Source organism: Macrobrachium rosenbergii, chromosome 12 (genome assembly GCF_040412425.1).
Source record: "Macrobrachium rosenbergii isolate ZJJX-2024 chromosome 12, ASM4041242v1, whole genome shotgun sequence".
In the NCBI taxonomy this organism is placed as follows: Eukaryota; Metazoa; Arthropoda; class Malacostraca; order Decapoda; family Palaemonidae; genus Macrobrachium; species Macrobrachium rosenbergii.
Window position 1 is genome coordinate 97,119,238 of NC_089752.1, and position 19,481 is coordinate 97,138,718.

The 19,481-nt window shown below is 37.2% G+C and overlaps 1 protein-coding gene across 5 annotated transcripts in view; it reads left to right on the forward strand.

The window, feature by feature from the left end:
* The first annotated feature begins 6,704 nt into the window (after positions 1–6,704).
* Positions 6,705–19,481, forward strand: part of LOC136843775 (MTRF1L release factor glutamine methyltransferase-like) — a 171,081-nt gene continuing 158,304 nt past the window's right edge. For all 5 annotated transcript variants that reach the window (XR_010854672.1, XM_067112481.1, XM_067112482.1 and 2 more), the window contains exon 1: positions 6,705–6,773. The gene's annotated coding sequence lies outside the window, so the exon portion shown is untranslated. The remainder of the gene's footprint in view (positions 6,774–19,481) is intronic.

The window sequence follows — 19,481 nt, forward strand, 5'->3', positions numbered from 1 at the left end:
CACTTCATCTGTCTCCAGCCAGTCACTGTTTCAAAAGATATGGAAATAGCTCCACCAGAACTCCTGAATTTAATCCAATGTTCTTGTGCTTCTGAACAACATTGCTCTACATTAAGATGCAATTGTTCTTCATCACAACTAAGTTGTTCTGTGTTTTGTAAATGTGGTGGGGAGGCCAATTGTCTGAATCCAAGAACTGTGACTCCTGACAAGGCCAATGACGAGATACAAGATGAGGATGACAACGGTTAGTTTGAAGTTTTGATAGGTATAGCATCACTAGTACCAGTATATTTATTGTATATTTTATAACCACTTTGTTGTTTTCCTGAATTTGTCATTGTACACCTATGAACATTTCTTAATATTCAGTATTCATAAGAATACAATTTTCCATCTTTCTAAACTATATTTGTTATTACATAATTTAAAGTTTAAATCAGTACAGTTGTACCGTAACCACTCTGTTATCCTGTCTTGTGATGGACTTCTGCTAAGTAGCCCTTAACCACCAATTTCATTTTACAGTTCATACAAATCCTATATCACTGGGTGACTGCGTAAAAATCTACTCCGAACTGCAAGGCAGCTTAATTACATGGTTTCAGAGAATCTGAAAAACTGGTGCATACCATTCACTTTCTTATTTAGATTCAATAAACAATACAGCTTGCTTGGAGTTCTAAAAAAGATTGTCTTTGAAAATGTGCATTTAATTCACTGATCACTAAGGTCACATTTGTTATGAACTAGAGGCATTTTGTCATCTGTAGTCAATGAATCTTAATAATTTAAGAGTAAATGTCTGTGATGGCGGTCATCTTGCTTTTTTTTTTAATAACAATGCCTGTCACTAAGAAATGATGAAATTATTTTCACCCATCTCTAAAACTCTGAACTACATGCAACTGCCATCTGTTTTCAGGGAATCTGGAAATTTGAGGATATTTTATGAATCAATGTCCATGTTGGCGGCCATCTTGAATTTTCAAACAATAATTTTCGTTGGAAATTGATGTAATATGTTTGGCTGATCTCTATGACCTCTAAAACTATGATTTGGGTGACAATGGCCTTCAATTTTTCAATTAGTCTAGAAATCTTAAGTGATTTCTCAAGTCAGGATGTCTAGAGGCGGCCATCTTGAATTTTTCAATTTCCCCAAAAGTGCCAGAGTGGCACCCGCAGAAACCTTCATCTGGAACATCCAAAGAGTTAAAATCCACTCCAAACAACTATGCACCATGTTTTGCACACCCAGACTATATGTAACTTTCCTGCATGTGAGACCTCACTCATGAAACGACTTTAACTTTCAAAAATTATTCGTTTTACGTTCCCTTTTTTGCGTTTTAGGCTTCTTTCTCATATACGATGACACACACACACACACACAAAATATATATATATATATATATATATATATATATATATATATATATATATATATATATATATATATATATATATATATATATATATATAAATAAACAATATATATAAACCAATGAGCTTAACCATGACTAAGATTATTTATCCTTTTTGTGCACCGTGTAGCGAAGGGAAGAAAACCAATGCTTCTTTTATTTTTGTTAAGACGCTCACCGGAGCCTCCGAATGCTGACTTTCACCTGGTTTTAATAAAGAATGACTTTACTGAAGGAAACGTATGAAATGGCATTTGTTATCAAAGGCAAACAGTGATAAACGGTGGTTTCTTTGCGACATCCATTCACAACGACAAGCTAAACAAACCAGGTCCTGCATAAACATTACAGAAATTGCATTCGTTATTGGCATGAAGAATTTATCATAATTATTATAAAGTTAATATTCTTAATTTTGTCGAGGGAAATTGAGTATAAGGAAAGAACTTGTATGAAAATTTATATCAGAGTCTAATTAAGATGAAAAGTCACTTTAAGTCTGCCATGAAAATGCAAAGATTAGGAAAGGAATTGTAGCCTAGGATGAACTCCGATAAAATTATTTAATGCAAGTTCACAGTTCGTCAGAGAACGAGACACGTGAGATTCTTGCAATGATAAGTCCAGGCAACCAAAGTTTGCAATAGGCCAAGAATTTCTTTTATAAACGCTGAAATGATTTTGCAAGGCGTCTGAGAAGTGGCTTGCGAAAGAACTATTGCAGTACAGTACAACGTCGACTCCTTGGATATGTAAGCACACAATGCTCTGCATGACCTTGGAATTTAACACGGACGCCTGCCGAATACTTGTTAATCACAACGCCAGCCCTAAAATGTTTTTCACGAAGATATTAAGAGGATTACCTTGACGGTAAAAAGGAACCACTGCTACAAAATTACTCCGCTGGAGTAGGTAATTAGAGTTCTTACACAAGGCTACTTTCCCTTTTCGTAATTCCACGGGTGAACCAATGCTGCTTCTTGTTGAACTGTTAAATACATATAAAATTGCTTACATACGTAGGGGGTGCACAAATATATATATATATATATATATATATATATATATATATATATATATATATATATATATATGTGTGTGTGTGTGTGTGTGTGTGTGTGTGTGTGTGTGTGTGTGTGTGTGTATATATAGGCTATACATGCTGGAATCCATTATTATAAAGGAGATGGCTTCAACTTTAAACACCCAAAACAACATAAATAAAATAAGTGGTTGTCGCTTAACCTTTTGTTTATGCTCTTTCTATCTTCCATCTTCTGGGTTCTTGTCAAAACTTACATTTTTAGCCTCATTACTCCTGTACTTTAAGTTCGTGGGATGCCTTTTCTAATGTCTACTTGTCTTATAATTTTATATACGTTAATAAATTGATGTTTTAATGGAATTTTTTGTAAGATGGTTCGTAAATAATGTAATAACTGTTTAATAATAATGTTGTTATCACTACTTGTGGTTTGATATGTCAATTGTCCTGACTTACATTCGGAGGCTACCATTCATTTTAGGACAATTAACTCAGACTAGCCTATATATAACAATTCAGTCCTGGGCATAGGCTAATACAAGTGTGACACATCAGCCTAGGTAAATAAACCCAGGCCTACTCTTAGCCTGAACTGGTACTTGACGTCGCGTCGGAGGCGGCCGAATCTTCATTTTTGGTTAGGGTTGAGGGAAAGGCTGACTCCCGCGGTTTGTTTAATGCTTCTTAGTAGGAGGATACATGGGTGTAAACTTATTGCTAGTGTTCATTCCATAATTGTTAGAACTGGTTCTTAAACAGGTTCTTATACTTATTCCTATACTGGTTCCATGTAATACGAAAAGTTCATTTAGGGCAGCAGTCTTGTGCCAAACAGCATGCAGTCCTTGGCCTAGGCTATACTGTACTCATGTCTAACTGTTACATTACACAGGTGGCCTGCCTTTACATGCATAACAGGTGGAATTTACCTCAAAAATTGACATATTCATTTCATAAAGTTATGGAAGAATATGGCACATCTTAGCCTACGGTTGGTGGCATTGCAACGACATGCAAGCTAATCATGGTGCAACCTACGTAACATTACCATAACAATTCTTGGTAATTTGCTGTTACAACAAGGTAAAAATACAAAAGATTTAAAGAACATTGTTAAGTGTTATGGCATGTACAATATAATGGCATGTACAATATAAACTAAGATAAATGCATAGCTTTTACAAGGGAGAAATATGGCATTTCAAATGAAAATACGGGGAGCTACATTTCTTTGTCTTGTCAAGTCGTCGTACACGTCTTGAACAGTGCGGTATGAGCTTACGCAACTACGCACTTAGTTGGGCTTACACAATTACGTACGCACACTCAATCATAGACAATCTCAATTTCGAGTGGTTAATTCAACGTCTTGATAGGATGAAAACCAATTCGTTTATCCAGTCCACCAGTTACGAAGGGTATTGTCATTAATTCAAAAGAGGGATTTCCATCATTACAATAATTTCAGCCCACTGCCACCTTCAGACCCTCGTGCTATCTCTTTCATTTTCTTGGTCTCTTCATCTTGTTGTCCAACCAACTGCTGGTGACCGAAGATGCCCCAGTTCTTGGCTTGACCACGAAATTTTCCTAGAATCAAATCATTTACACCCTATAGCTGTTTTATAAATCTTAAAGTGTTCGTAACACTCTTTCAAGCGAATCTTTGGTGAAGTGCCCTCCTTTGAAGCGTCAGATGGGGTTAAAATAGAACTGCAGATCATGCGGGCGATGGAAATCCTTTCTGTAATAAATTTTATCTTACAATGCTGGGAGTGGTCGGTGCTTCGACTACTTCTAAGTGTTTTCACTTCGTCGTCAATGTTTACCTGTTATTGTAGAAAAATAGAGGGAATTAATGTAACGTTGTTCCCTAGAGCACGTACCCCATTCATTCTTGTCGTAACAGTAACACACAGTCACGCTTAACAGTAATTACCAGGGACATCTCGTGCAACTTGTGGCTAGAATAGGTTACACTCGTTAAAGAACTGCAGTTCATCAACCCCTAACTTCTGCACTTGCAGGTGAGCAGTCATTTAATATCAGCGACGATACAAAACAGTTTTGCATTACACTTCCGGGATTCTGGTACTCATAGTGTTGCTTTTGGCATTCATGGCTTTTATAATCTCGGGCCATCCGTTTTAATACTTCTTACTCTCCAACATATGTAGCCTACCAACAATGAAAGTGTAGTTGTGAAGTGAGGAAGGATCAAGCCTAACCTGTTTTGACCGTTGTGACATTCACACACGTTCCACTTTTTTCAATTCTATTTAATCCTCGTTCTTGACGACCTAACGTCAATAACACGCCTAAATTAGACAAACGTCTATTTATATCAATCTCTGAGTAACTGTTTCTTTCCTGACTTGTTTTCCAAATGAAGTTTTATGACATGAATTATTTTCTTTCTTCATTACTAATTCTTTTCGATGTATGTTACTGTGCTACTGTTGAGAAACAGTAGCCTATTGCCAGTAATATGTCTAAAGCTTTGACTTAATTTTTCCACCCTAAGCATTTTTGGCTCGAATGCTGTTCTGCGCGAAATTGAATTCATATTCAAAAGAAGAGTTATAGAGGAACAGTCATCTCAAAATGCTTCTTACTTGCTTACAGAAATGACTTTCATTCTTGAATTTTTAATATACAGTTACGTAACAACCGGCTTTGTTGTTTTTTCTTTTATCTTATATATCATTTTAAAGACTTCCTGGTTGCTATCAATTATCCATCTTTTGCTGCCATTGAAATTTTCAGTTTCATCGTGATCTCTTTTCCATTCATTATGAGTATAGGTGGTTTACTGAAGAAACCAGCGAGTTGTTTCGCAACGCAAACGTTACTTTAACTAGATATTATCTTTATATTTCCTATTATCCTATAATATGCATTGCGTTATATAGCATTCCAGAAATAACATTTGTAAATAACTGAATGATCATTTCCTGAAAGTATTTTTATCTGCAGTGACGATTTTTTGAGTTGCTAATTAGTTTTTGCACACTGTGACATAACAGGATTTTTTTCCTTCAAAGTAATTTTCTCATAATAAGGGGTTCAAGCATTTCATTGTTTCATTTACTGAATATATTTGTTGAAAATTTGAGTGTTTCGTACAGTTAAATATTTAAAACTAGTTATAAAATCTATGTTAACGGCATCTATTAAGTTTCTTTTTTATTCAGCTTCGTAAATCGTAAATTGATTCATATTAGATGCAGGTACTCTCCAGCTTCTTATTTATCAGTCAAATTATCACCCTCCCCCACATACATGACCTCACCGATTCTTGGTTCCTCAATTTTCATTACGCTACGCAGCTGTAGGCACATTAGGCCTACACTGGACGGGCTAGGTGCAGAGCTTTGTGACTCAAAATTAATGCTAATGAGCTATTTTTTTTAACTTTCAAGTATAATCCCTCCTCTTATCTGACACAATTTTTCACTTGTTATTCCATGTTTCGATGTTCATGTCACCTACTTTTCTAATCTTGAATATGTATGTCCATTCCAAGACCGCTCAAACTTTCCTGTAAGTTACTATAAGCAATACAACTTTAATTCTTTATAAACAAACAAATTATTGGAATCTTTAAATTTAATGCCTATGTCAAACTCCCACCAGTAAATTTTGAGTATTGTTACTGTTCTTATTTTAGTTACTGACAATTAGTGTTATTACCTTCTGCTTTTTAATCTTGATCATCACTGTGAAACTGCTCTGCTTAGTTTTAGGTTACCTCCGATGACAGTAGCAATTGCAAAGGAGCTTTCATTGAATTCATTGTCAATGAGTTTGAGGTATCGCTGAGAAATGTACTGTCTCTAGCTACAAACAACCAATGATTACGAGGCTAACATAATTGATAACACATATTGTTAGCCTTATGTTTTCACCCAATTTTTATAGCAGATTTGATGGTCTGTACTGTTGTTTCCCGACCCTTTATCTTCATTAATTTCTAAAATGAGAATTAATGTTCGGCGTTGTTTTTTACAGTGTCAACGCTCGTTATACAACACAGTTACGGGCACATTGCACTGCTAGAACGGCTAGTTGCAGAACGTTATAATTTCAAAAGAATTGCCTAGAACCCAAACTTAGTTTTTGTTTTGTTTTTAGAATTCAATATATTATCCCTCCTTTTATCTGTCTCACTAATTTCACCTGGTGTTCAAAGTTTCTTTCACTTACTATAGAATGACTAAATGCTTCGCCGGGAGTTGGCGTTCTTCTTCTTCTTCTTCTTCTGATGTTATTATTGACCCGTCCCACCTTTTTGACAGGTATTAACCTCTTTCTCTTCTCATCCTTTAATACTTTAATAATAATTCTGTGATTACCCTAATATCAACAGCACTCCGTGAATACATGACTGTGTTAACATCGTCGGCTTATCTTTCCAACTTGTCTTTTTTTTATGCTTCGTTTAAAATGACTATACATGAGTAGGGTGAGGTGATGAGTAATTTCTACATTGCATTCTATATTTCCTCCCTGAGTTATTTCCACAATTAACTTTTGCCTTTGTTTGTGTTTTAATGCACCACGTGTCTATTCTGACATATACGGATACCATCAATTATCCCATTATATATGTGTGTGTTTCGTAATTCTTTATAAAAGGTCTTCATCAATATTTGATGTTTGTTGAATGTGTTGGGTTGTGCCCTTAAAGGGGGGTCGCAGGGGGGACGAAGCCCCCCCCGCTAGGCCTAGGTAGGGGCACGGCGCCCTAGGTTAGGTTAGGTGGTTGTGTTAAGTTACTGTACATATTAAGGGTTTTTGTATTAGCCTAATTTAGTAAGGTCAAACACCAAATATTGATGCGGACCTTTTGTAAAGAATTACCCTGATAATTGAGCTATGAAAATATAGCAACCCCTAATTAATTAGTGGGGTAATTTTTCGTTAGACTCCAGCCAGCCATTTTTGCATGAAAAACCATTTCTGGTTTTTCATGTAAAAATGGCTAGGAAATGAGAGGGCACGTAAAGAACCTAAAAATACCAACTTAATGTAACCCAGGGGTGTTTATGGAAGGAGACGGGCGGTGGGTATTGTCATACCCTAGAAGTCGTAATTTGATTCATTTTTTCCTCTGTTATTAAGGACTTGCTCAGGTTATGTATTTAGAAGAATTTTTTGGTTTTGATGTGCTTTACCCAAGAAAAATATAAATTATAATGTGGGAGGTGGCTGGAGTCTTCCGAAAAATAACCATTAACGGATATAGCCCTGCCTTTTAGTATTCAACTTATGGCATTTCTAGAGGCTAGAATTCGTGTCAGCATAGCTGTCTTAATTAAGAACAACCAGCTTACCCTATGCAGTGTTCTACTAGGTATCTAGACAAACTATTAGATGAGGCTAGGCTGGCTACAAGATTTCACATAGGCTAGTCCGCGAGTCATAGCTCATCTGCTTCTACTTGTCTGTAACGTATTTCAAACCACCTCCACCTTGATTCTTTTATCAGGAGTTGATCATTTATCAGTTTGCTTCCCCTGGATTATCCTAAGGGTGATTGCAGTAGAGTTGATTCAGATTTTAGGTTGTCTGTAAGCCTATTATCCATAGGCGAAGGTGCTGACCTCAGTTTAGCTTAAGAGGTCTAATTATCCAAATACTCTGTACTGTACTTCGTCTGATCATGAATAGCTTAGTAGGTTACTGTAAAAATTCAGATGTTAGCCTATTTGGGTTGCACTGCCTTCACGATCAAACTGTTTGCATTTTGTACCTTTCCTCCACAGCATCTTAAATAAATTCTTTTGAAAGTTTTTGGTGGGCTACCCATATAGAAGTGATGCATACAACACCTGAATAGCCTATCTAATACTGAGTGTCAGTTGAAAAGTTCAGGTTACATTAGGTTAGAATTTAAATAAAATCACTGCTTAGGCTATGATGTTTGCCTGTGGAAAAGCTATCATGGTATTATTTCATTATGGACATTAATTGCTTTCAACATAAAATATAGGTTTTTCTGTTGTTGTGATTTACATTATTTTGGTTTATTTCATCGCAATGAATTTAAATAAAAAAATTACGACTTGTCAGAATACTGCACCCTTCTCCCATAGCTAATACGCAAAACTGTAATCAGTAAACACAGTTTTTGCTATGATGACAAGTTTGCCATTTGTAAGTATTCATTTGCGATGGAAATAAACCTCAAAATCATTCAAATCACATCATAATACAACAGAAAAACCTATATTTTATGTTGAAAGCAATTAATGTCCATATCATCATATATAACATGATTGTTGCAGTTGCATTTTGCCACAAATTTACAGGCCAAACTGCCATGAGCTGAAGTGCTACTTTATTTTTTTGATGAATACCCACCAAGTTCTAAAGTGCTCCTACTATGAAACCATCCAGTGCACCAGCTATGCGGTAGGCCTATCACAATGGAAAAGTGAGTGAAACGTGGTGAAATTTGCTCAGAATATGAGAGGACTAGGAGGGAGAATGCATGGTTCTTGTCAGTAATCTCAAAAAATCCAGACAAAGAAAACAGCGTGGTAAAAAGCAAGAAAATGTTTATATTAGTGTAAATAACCCAACCTAATATGCTTCCTAGTGACCTGGGGTTGGGGTTTGCCCTACTAGCTTATAGACCCTCTCATCCTATTTAAGCTTGCCAAAAATTTTATGTCATTCATATTGACAGGGATACAACCTAGGCAAATGTAACATCCTTACCTAGGGTGCTGCCTTCTACTTAACCTGTAGTGCTATCCCCCAGAACACCACCCTTAACCATGCTTACAATTTATGCAAGTACTAACAGAAAGTTCCTTGCCTAACTTGAGGCCAGTACCCTAACTGACCAGGTTGATCCCTAACCTTGCCACATAATTGTGTCAGTGATACTGGCATGGTTGACGTGGATTGTATGGATTGTAATGTAATGGATCTTCCAACAAGAACTGGAGATGTGGTCAAATAACCCACAAATGGGTTCTCCAGGTGTTCAGAGATAGGGATTTAATTCTTTGCTTCCTTCCTGAAATGTTCTGTTTCTTCGCACCATTGCTTTCAGTGTGGAGGTATTCACTTTGCAAGTTGGAACAGTTGTTGTTGACATAGTAACAAGGTGGTTAATAGGCAAGTAGGTGAGTGGTGGGGTACCACCCATTCATGAATTAGTAACCCATAACTTTTTCTTAAGTCATTTTTGAATAGAGACACTTCCATTGTTGGTGTTGTCATGACTTTAGACTGGATTGTGAAGCTTTTTATTGGTTTATATTTAGCAGTTGTTCATTATGTCAGAGTTACTAGAACTGTCTTAATTTATTCCTCAGCACGAGCTGGAACTGCTTGTTGAAGGTGGTTATCAACTTGGTTAATTGGTAGTAGGTTGGTAAAGTGGGTTATCCCTCAATCACCTGTTGTGACCCAACAATTTTTTTTTCGACTGCTGTCTCTGTGGATGGCTTGCTGCGCTGTCCTCTGAATATGTTGAAGTATTGTATATCAGTGAAAGTATTTGTTTGATTTCAATATTGCTAAATATTATGCACTACTACAAATCTGTCTTGCAGTGACCATGCAAAATTTTTTTTTGACTGCTGTCTGTGTGGATGTCTTGCTGCACTGGCCTCAGAAAATCTGTTGAAGTATTCTATATCAGTATAAGTATTTTGATTTCATTATTGCTAAATAATATGCACTACTACAAATCTATGTAGCAATGGGCGTGCAAAGGGTGCGAATATGTTTGTTTGTGCATGTGGCTGCTTTATACCTTACTTTGCCATTTGACCCTGATAATTGTTGTTCTTTCTGTAAGTGTAGTTCTTGCTTTCCTGAGTCTCCTTGCAAGGAGTGTGCTGGCTGGACCTCCTTTCTGGATGGAGGTAGTAGAATTGGTTCATTGCTCAGTTTGGAAGGGCAACTTTTTAGTATCGCAGGGCTTGAAGGATGCATACTTTAGGACCCATTCCACAAGTATTTGAGGACAGTCCTCTAGTTTGTTTAGCTAGTAAGGATCTTGAGTTCAAGGTCCTTTGTTTTGGTCTGGTTATGGCTCTAATCATCAAGTGGGACAAGTTAGGTCACACACCAGCAGAAACAGCAGTTGTGGCATGACTCATGATCAAGAAAATACTAAGACTCCATAGTGTCTTGAAGTAGTTTTAAAAAATTTCATCCCCTTATGCAAAGCTATGGCCAAGGTTGCATGGCCATCTAAACTCCTTTGAGAAGCTAGTTAATCCGTCAGTTCAGACTAAAATCTCTTGGATTGAACTTGCTCCAGACCCTACTGCTCCTCATGGATGCCTCAAGGGATATATTCAGGATTTAGTAACTTCAGGCCTATGGTCACAAAAGGAAAAAGGACAGCTTATAAATTTTCTTACAGAGTGGTACTTGTGATGCAGAACAATTCGACCATTGTGGTTTATCTCAGGAACAAAGATGGCACTAAATTTCCTGCTATGTACCAGTTCATGAGGATATTCTGTTGTCGGCAGAAGATCACAATGCTACTCTTAATCCCCAGGTAGGACCCAGCACTTCTGTTGGAATGGTTCATGCATCCTGAGATCAGTAGCATGTTATTGAACTTGAATGCCTCCAAACTACTATTTAGCTACTTAGCCCACCCAAACTAGGTGACACAGACTAGCAACTTTTTTTACCATTCTCTGGGTCACTGAAAATTTATGCAGTATCCACTCCACCCTTCTCCTAAATTGGGCCAGTATTGGACAAATTGTGGATGTCAAGCAATGCCCACATGACCCTTGTATCCACAGCAAGCCTGGTTCCCAGACATTCTTGTATTTCTGGCGGACCTCCCAAGAGACTTTTTTGCATTGGAAGAGCTCCTCTCTCATCTTTACTTTTGAATATACCTGTACCATAGAAATCACAGCCTCCTTACTCTTCATGCAAGGAAGCTATCCAGCAGTAGTACAGTATCAGGAAAGGCACTTAAGGCAAACAACCTACAGCCACACAATACCAGTGTTCTGTAGCTGGTGTAGTAAGAAGGGCTCTTATCCACTCATTACTTTTATGCCACTAGTAGCATAGTCTCTACTATTCCTACAGTTTCTGTTGTCAAGGGTTACTACTCCATCCTTTCAAATATTTGGGAGCATGGGCACTGACCCGAGTTCTTTCAGGGGAGCTCTGTCACATGTGCCAGTCTTTTGAGAAGCTCTGTCCAGGATTCGTTTTGCTTTCCATCCTAGGACCTGTTGCTGATATTAAGACACTTATCCGGCTCACCATATGAGCTGGAAGGTGCTCCTCAGGGATCGTACCCTGTAGACATTTCTGGTAGCCCTGGCCTCATCTAGGCTAATGAACTAGTTAGAAACTCTCTCCAGAATGATTTCTCACTGTGAACGGGGGGACCATTGGCCTGTCATATAAAGCCAGTTTTTCAAATGAACCTTACCTCACCATTATATAGCTTTTACTTCCGCGCCAGCAGGAGTTTGGCTGATTGAAACAAAAAACTAGAGCACTCGGTTTTCTATGACTATCCTCCTTCTATCCATCTACTTCTCCATCCCCCACCAGGGGCTATAGGTACAAACACTCGTAGCCAGCAGTCTTCTTCTGTTGCCGGGTTCGGTAGGAGTTCGGCAGATGCACTTGTTTTTTTCTGTTGTTTATTTGTTTGTTCTTTTACCTTTTTTTAACATTCGTTCTGTACAATCCTGTAAGGTAAGAGTTCCCATAATAGGTATTATTCCAGTTTTATTACCCTCATGATATGTTTTGCTGAGGGAAAAGTTATGAGTGGATTGTAACTGAACGAAATGTGGTAATTGATCGTGAACGAAGAGAGCTTGGATAATACTAGTAAGACTTAAATTGAAGGGATGCGTGTCTTGTCTGGTTTCCCATTTAGTGCTACTTCTCTTTGATCTGTTACTCCAAATGAGCTTTCCATCAATTCAGGGCACTAGATTTGATAAGATGGAGTAATTTTTTGTTATTATTATTGTTTCATTTTTAAGCTCCCAAGAATTTAGGTAAGTTTGGGTCATTTCTTGTGTTGGAGGAAGGGTCAACGCCCACACTTTTTATTGCCTTGTCCTTGGCAAGTCCTGTCTCACTCCCTCATGGCTTGGAGTGACAGGGAACTGGGACTTGTCAGAAAGCATTGCGGATCTGTGCCTGTTGTCCCTTTCCTCTGTTCGTCCCACACCCCACCGCAAATAGCTAAAATCCGTGAATACTTAAAACCTCTCTAAAAACACCTAGAACTGCCCATTTTGATAGTTTAAATACAGAAAAACCCTGTAAAAATGCATATATTTGAGTATTTTAATAGTTTTATCACAAAAAGTGCATTTATTCATGAAAATTATATGAAAATACAGTAATTAGTAAATATTTCTCGGTGAAAAATACTGCAAATGGGCGATTTTTCCGCGAAACAATGGCTAGATATGTTCCACAGAGAAACCCGCGAATCATGAGAACGCTGTGAATACGGGGGTGGGTTTACTGTATATATATATATATAGTAATACTGATCTTACACGATTATATATATATATATATATATATATACACAATTGATCTTACAATTCACAGACACACGAACTTTTCACTGGAACCTAACTAATGGGCATACGCGATTTTTTCACAGACACACGAAATTCTCGAGAAACCCTGCAGAAGTGGGTGTTTAATTTTTAAGTAATTTACAAGTTTTCATGCTTTTATGTGTAAAATCTGTATGAAAAATGCATTTCATTCTTTTATGTGTAAAATCTGTATGAAAAAATGCATTTCATGCTTCTATGTGTAAAATCTGTATGAAAAATGCATTTGATGTTTTAATGTGCAAAATCTCTATGAAAAATGCATTTCATGCTTTCATGTGTAAAATCTCTATGAAAACGCATTTCATGCTTTCATGTGTACAATCTGTATCGAAAATGTATTATTTTTATTTTTGTACATGCATAAATATGATGCAAAGGTAATTTCAGCACATTCACTTCGTGTACTTTTACAAGATGTGATACCCATTTGCAAAGTTACTCTACTTTTCAAAGATGATACCCCTGCAGAAAATGCTTGTTTAATGTTTGAAGTATTTATAAGTTTTCATGCTTTTAACTGTAAAATCGATATGGAAAATTTATATTTATATTTCTGTACATAAATATCATACAAGTATTATGTCCATTTGCAAAGTCTTTGTCACAAGGACTTTACATGACCTTGAGATGAGGTTGTTCAGTTGCGCTCATTTGATAAAATGAATTCTTTAATGTAATATCAGAGATGTAACTAAGAGTTGTATAAGTGTCATTCTTTGAAAATTACCCTGTACACCTTGGAGAAAAGTGCTGGTGCAATCTGTATGTGCATGTAATTACAGCATGTTCAGTTGGTGTACTTTTACAAGATGTGATACCCTTAGTTACTGCATAAAGTGTATAAAGTGTGTTTAATTTTTAAGTTTTCGTGTTTTTAGGTGTAAAATCAGAATGGAAAATTTGTATTTATATATTTGCGCATAAATATGATACAAAAGCAGTACAGTTACTTTATTACAGTATCTCTTTCTCTCTCTCTCTCTCTCTCTCTCTCTCTCTCTCTCTCTCTCTCTTCTCTCTCTCTCTTTCGTAGCTAGCGCTCAAACATACTTTTACAACTTATTATTTCTCTGTACGTCATTACTTGTACAGTATATAATTTTAAACTGATTGAATTTTACCTGTACTGTACTACCTTCTACGAACATTATGTGCATGTTTTCAATATTTTATGGAATTGTACTTTTGTTGACTGACATGACGTTTTGCCTAGTGATGCAAAGAAAACGGCTTTTACTCTAAGTGACAAAGAAAACGGCATCCCATGAATTAGGGGTAACATTAGTATACATACGCACCTACTGTAAATGCGCTATTATGAAACTGTGCAGTACTCAGTTTTTATGTCAACCATTTACTGTATTCCTTTTTTAAGGGTAATAAGCTAAATTTAAAATAAAATTACACTAACTTTAGTTCATTTAAAAGTTAGCTTTTAAATGAGCATGATTATGGTCATATTTAGTACTTAAACTCTGGAAATAAACATTCATTAGCATTTTTCAAGACCATGCCAAACTTACGCGAAAATTCACCTTGCACGAGGGGCTCCGAACCTAACCTCACAGTAATTTCGAGGTATGGCTGTATATATATATATATATATATATATATATATATATATATATATATATATATATATATATATATATATATATACAGTTCCCGGTTTAGGACAGGTCCGGCTTACGATGTTCCAAGGTTACGACGCTTTTCAAATATATTCATCAGAAATTATTTCCCGGTTTACGACACGTTCCAGGGTTACGACACGTCATATGCTGATCCAATGGAAGAAATATGGCTCCAAAATGGCAGAATGATCCAAATTTGGAGGTTTTTTGATGAAAAACTCAATAAAAATGCATTTACATCGTTTTCAATTCACCCAAAGCATTAAATAAGGTTCTTTTTTAGGATTCTCAATGATTTTCGACGATTTTTCGGTTTACGATGAATTTTGGTTTACGACACGGTGTGAAAACGAACCCCTGTCGTAAATCGGGAACTGCTTGTATATATACATATAATGTATATATATATATATATATATATATATATATATATATATATATATATATATATATGATTATTATCACTTTTTACGTGATTCATTTATCACATATTACCACAGGTGAAAAATAAGAAATGAGTTTTAAAATCCACTCTTACCTCGACACCGGCCTGAGTGGGGATATGTAGTCTCTAACGGTTGTGTATGTTCTTCAGTACTGTTCTTGTAGTATATATATTTGTGACTTCTCATACTCTGTATTAGTCCTTCACAGTGGCTTGGAAATAAAGTCGAAACCGGTCAGGACCTACACCTCGTTTCTTATTTTTCACCTGTGGTAATGTGTGATATATATATATATATATATATATATATATATATATATATATATATATATATATATATATATATATATATATATATATATATATATATATATATATATATATATATATACACACAGTCATACCTCCTAAATTATGCGAGGTTAGGTTCCTGGAGCTCCTCGTGCAAGGTGAATTTTCATAAGTTTGGCATGGTCTTTAAAAATGCTAATAAATGTTTATTTCCAGAGTTTAAGTACTAAATATGACCCTAATCATGCTCCCAAAGTATTAAGCTAACTTTTAAATGAACTAAAGTTGTGTAATTTTACTTAAAATTTAGCTTATTACCCTTAATAAAAAAGGAATATAGTAAATGGTTGACATATAAATTGAGTACTGCACAGTTTAATAATAGCGCATCTACAGTAGGTGCGTACGTATACTAATGTTACCCCTAATTCATGGGATGCCGTTTTCTTTGTCACTTAGAGTAATAGTCGTTTTCTTTGCATCACTAGGCAAAACGTCATGTGTCAGTCAACAAAAGTACAATTCCATGAAATATCGAAAACATGTACATAATGATCGTAGAAGGTAGTACAGTACAGGTAAAATTCAATCAATTTAAAATTATATACTGTACAGGTAATGACGTACAGAGAAATAAGTTGTAAAAGTATGTTTGAGCGCTAACTATGAGAGAGAGAGAGAGAGAGAGAGAGAGAGAGAGAGAGAGACTGTAATAAAGTAACTGTAATGCTTTTTTATCGTATTTATGAGCAAATATATGAATACAAATTTTCCATTCTGATTTTACACCTAAAAACATGAAAACTTAAAAATTAAACACACTTTCTACAGGGGTATCATCTTTGAAAAATGCAGTAACTAAGGGTATCACATCTTGTAAAAGTACACCCACTGAACGTGCTGTAATTACATGCACATACAAATTGCACCAGCACTTTTCTCCGAGGTGAACAGAGTAATTTTCAAAGAATGACACTTATACAGCTCTTAGTTACATCTCTGATATTACATTAAAGAATTCATTTTATCAAATGAGCGCGACAGAACAACCTCATCTCAAGGTCATGTAAAGTCCTTGTGACAAAGACTTTGCAAATGGACACAATACCTGTATGATATTTATGTACAGAACAATAAATATAAATTTTCCATATCGATTTTACAGTTAAAAGCATGAAAACTTATAAATGTACTTCAAACAGTAAACAAACATTTTCTGCAGGGGTATCATCTTTGAAAAGTAGAGTAACTTTGCAAATGGGTATCACATCTTGTAAAAGTACACTAAGTGAATGTGCTGAAATTACCTTTGCATCATATTTATGCATGTACAAAAATAAAAATAATACATTTTTGATACAGATTTTACACATGAAAGCATGAAATGCATTTTTCATAGAGATTTTACATGAAAGCATGAAATGCATTTTTCATAGAGATTTTGCTCATTAAAACATGAAATGCATTTTTCATACAGATTTTACATAAAAGCATGAAATGCATTTTTCATATAGATTTTACACATAAAGAATGAAATGCATTTTTCATACAGATTTTACACATAAAAAAAGTATGAAAACTTGTAAATTACTTCAAAAATTAAGCACTCACTTCTGCAGGGTTTCTTTAATTTCGTGTGTCTGTGAAAAAATCAAAGTATGCCCATTAGTTAGGTTCCAGTGAAAAGTTCGTGTGTGTGTGAATTCACGCAACTCGAATCGTGTAAGATCGAAGTATTACTGTATATACACACAGGCAGTCCCCGGTTTATGGCCGGTCCGGCTTACAACATTCCAAGGTTACGACGCTTTTCAAATATATTCATCAGAAATTATTTCCTGGTTTACGATGCATGTTCTGGGGTTACGACGTGTCGTACATTGATCCAACGAAAGAGGTATGGCTCCAAAATGGCAGAATAATAAAAATTTGGAGTTTTTTTTTATGAAAAACTCAATAAAAATGGAGTTTACATCATTTTTAATACTGTAAAGAAGTTTTTAAAAATGAGGTTGAGAAACCTTTAAAAATATATCAGTGGAATGGGGAGAGAGAAATAGGATACTAATCTTCACACTCTCCTATATTTTTATGTCAACCATTTATTTCTTTTTTTAAGGGTAATATATTAAGCTAACTTTTAAATGAAATTATAGTAACTGTAATTTCATTTAAAAGTTAGTTTAATGCTGAATTTCCATCTTTTGATCTCTAACGTAAGAATAACTTCTCTCTGTCTCTCATGTCATTCTCCATATCTCAGTAATAATTCATAAATAATTTAACTTGATATTTATTTCAGCACGATATACAAACCGTCGGTCCTTTACATTAGGAATTGCTTTAAGCGGAGCCGGAAACGGCTGTTGAACTATTGAACAAGGTGGTTAGGCAGTTAACTACCGTCCGGGAGGCGGGAGTACCGCCTGTCCGGATGTAAACATTTCAATTTGTTTTCTTTCGTCGCGTGCTGCAGACATGTTTCTCATTCTCTGCCCTGGCTGCTGTTGAGCTCTTTTTCCCAGTGGGATTTTTCTTCTTTTTCCTTGTTTTCATGGTGAATGTTGATAAACCCCATAAGCCCTCCTTCCCCCAGAGTGTTTGTCCTGGGGTGGGAGGGAAGAAGTGCAATAGCTTCTGCTCTTATGTAGATATGGACCCACACTCCCTTTGCTCCACCTGCAGAGGACGTGTGTGTTCTCGTAACTCTCTTTGCTTGTAGTGTTGTTCCTGGTCTGCCGAGCAGTGGGCAAAGTTTGAAGGGAGGAGACAGTACCGGAGGAAGCCTGCCAAGGTGTCGTCTGAGGATTATACGCCCCTGACGACTCCCTTGGTGGCTAACCCGTCGGGCTCTTTTCTCCCTTCCGGCAAGCTTCCCCTTCTTGCTGCCTCTCCCTTGGTGAGGACTCCCCCTCCCCTTCTTCACTTGCTTCGTTGGTTGTGGAAGGCTGTCATTCGGGGGAGTTCGGATGATGAAGAGTTAGAGGAATTTATTTCTGGTGATAGAAATTCATTTCTCTAATGTGGCCCCTCCTAAGTAACCAATTGGTTCTTAGGGTGAATTGTTTTCCCCAGCCCTGGAGAGCTGTTAGCTCAGTGGTCTGGTAAAACTAAGCTCTTTTTTGTGGAAGGCTGTGGGGGAGCGGATGATCAGGACATCTTCTCTGGGGCCCCTCCACGCTCTGGGGGTGAATTTTTTCCCCTGGAGCGAGCAGAGGCTTCCTCTTTTGACCCGACTTTGCCTTCAGTTTTGGCGGTGGAGGTGTCTCTCAGTGGCCAGGTCTCTGACCTTACATCTACCTGGCTGCACCTGGGTCTTCCTGGCATTCCATCATTGGAGGGCCTGATCTTGCATCTGTCTGGCGCTCCTGTGACGACCCATGCAGCTACCACATCCACCACGTCAGCCATCACCATGACATCGTTCGGCAAGCTGCCTGTGACAGTGGCCTCGCACCTGGGCACCCAGGTATCAGCTGCTCCTGCTGCGCTGCATGCCATGCCGCTGCCTCCTGGCTTCCTGGCCCAAGACCCCCAGTCCTTTCTCATCCCTCTTTCCGAGGAGGTGAGAGAGGACCTAGACTGGTGGATGGACAACAGGAACCTCTAAATACGAGTATGCCTACATACTCCCCCTCCAGACATGCTTCTGTTCTCGGACGCATTGAACGAAGGATGCGGCGCACACCTCGAGGAGTTGCTGACTTCGGGAGTGTGGCACCGAGATGACAAGCACCTTCACATCAATATCCTGGAATTCAAGGCAGCCTTCCTGGCTCTCCAAGAGTTCTGGGATCGAGTGATGGGACACCCCGTGGTACTGATGAGTGACAATACCACGGTAGTGGCATACTGGGCCCTGGCTCACTCGGTATTGCAATCACCTAACTCAAAGGCTGTCAGCCAGGTACATTCTAGGCAAGAGGAATGTCGTGGCAGACAAGCTCAGCCGTCAGAATCAGGTGATCGGAACAGAATGGTCCCTTCACCCAGAAGTCGCGGAAAGGTTGTTCGACCCATGGGGGCATCCAG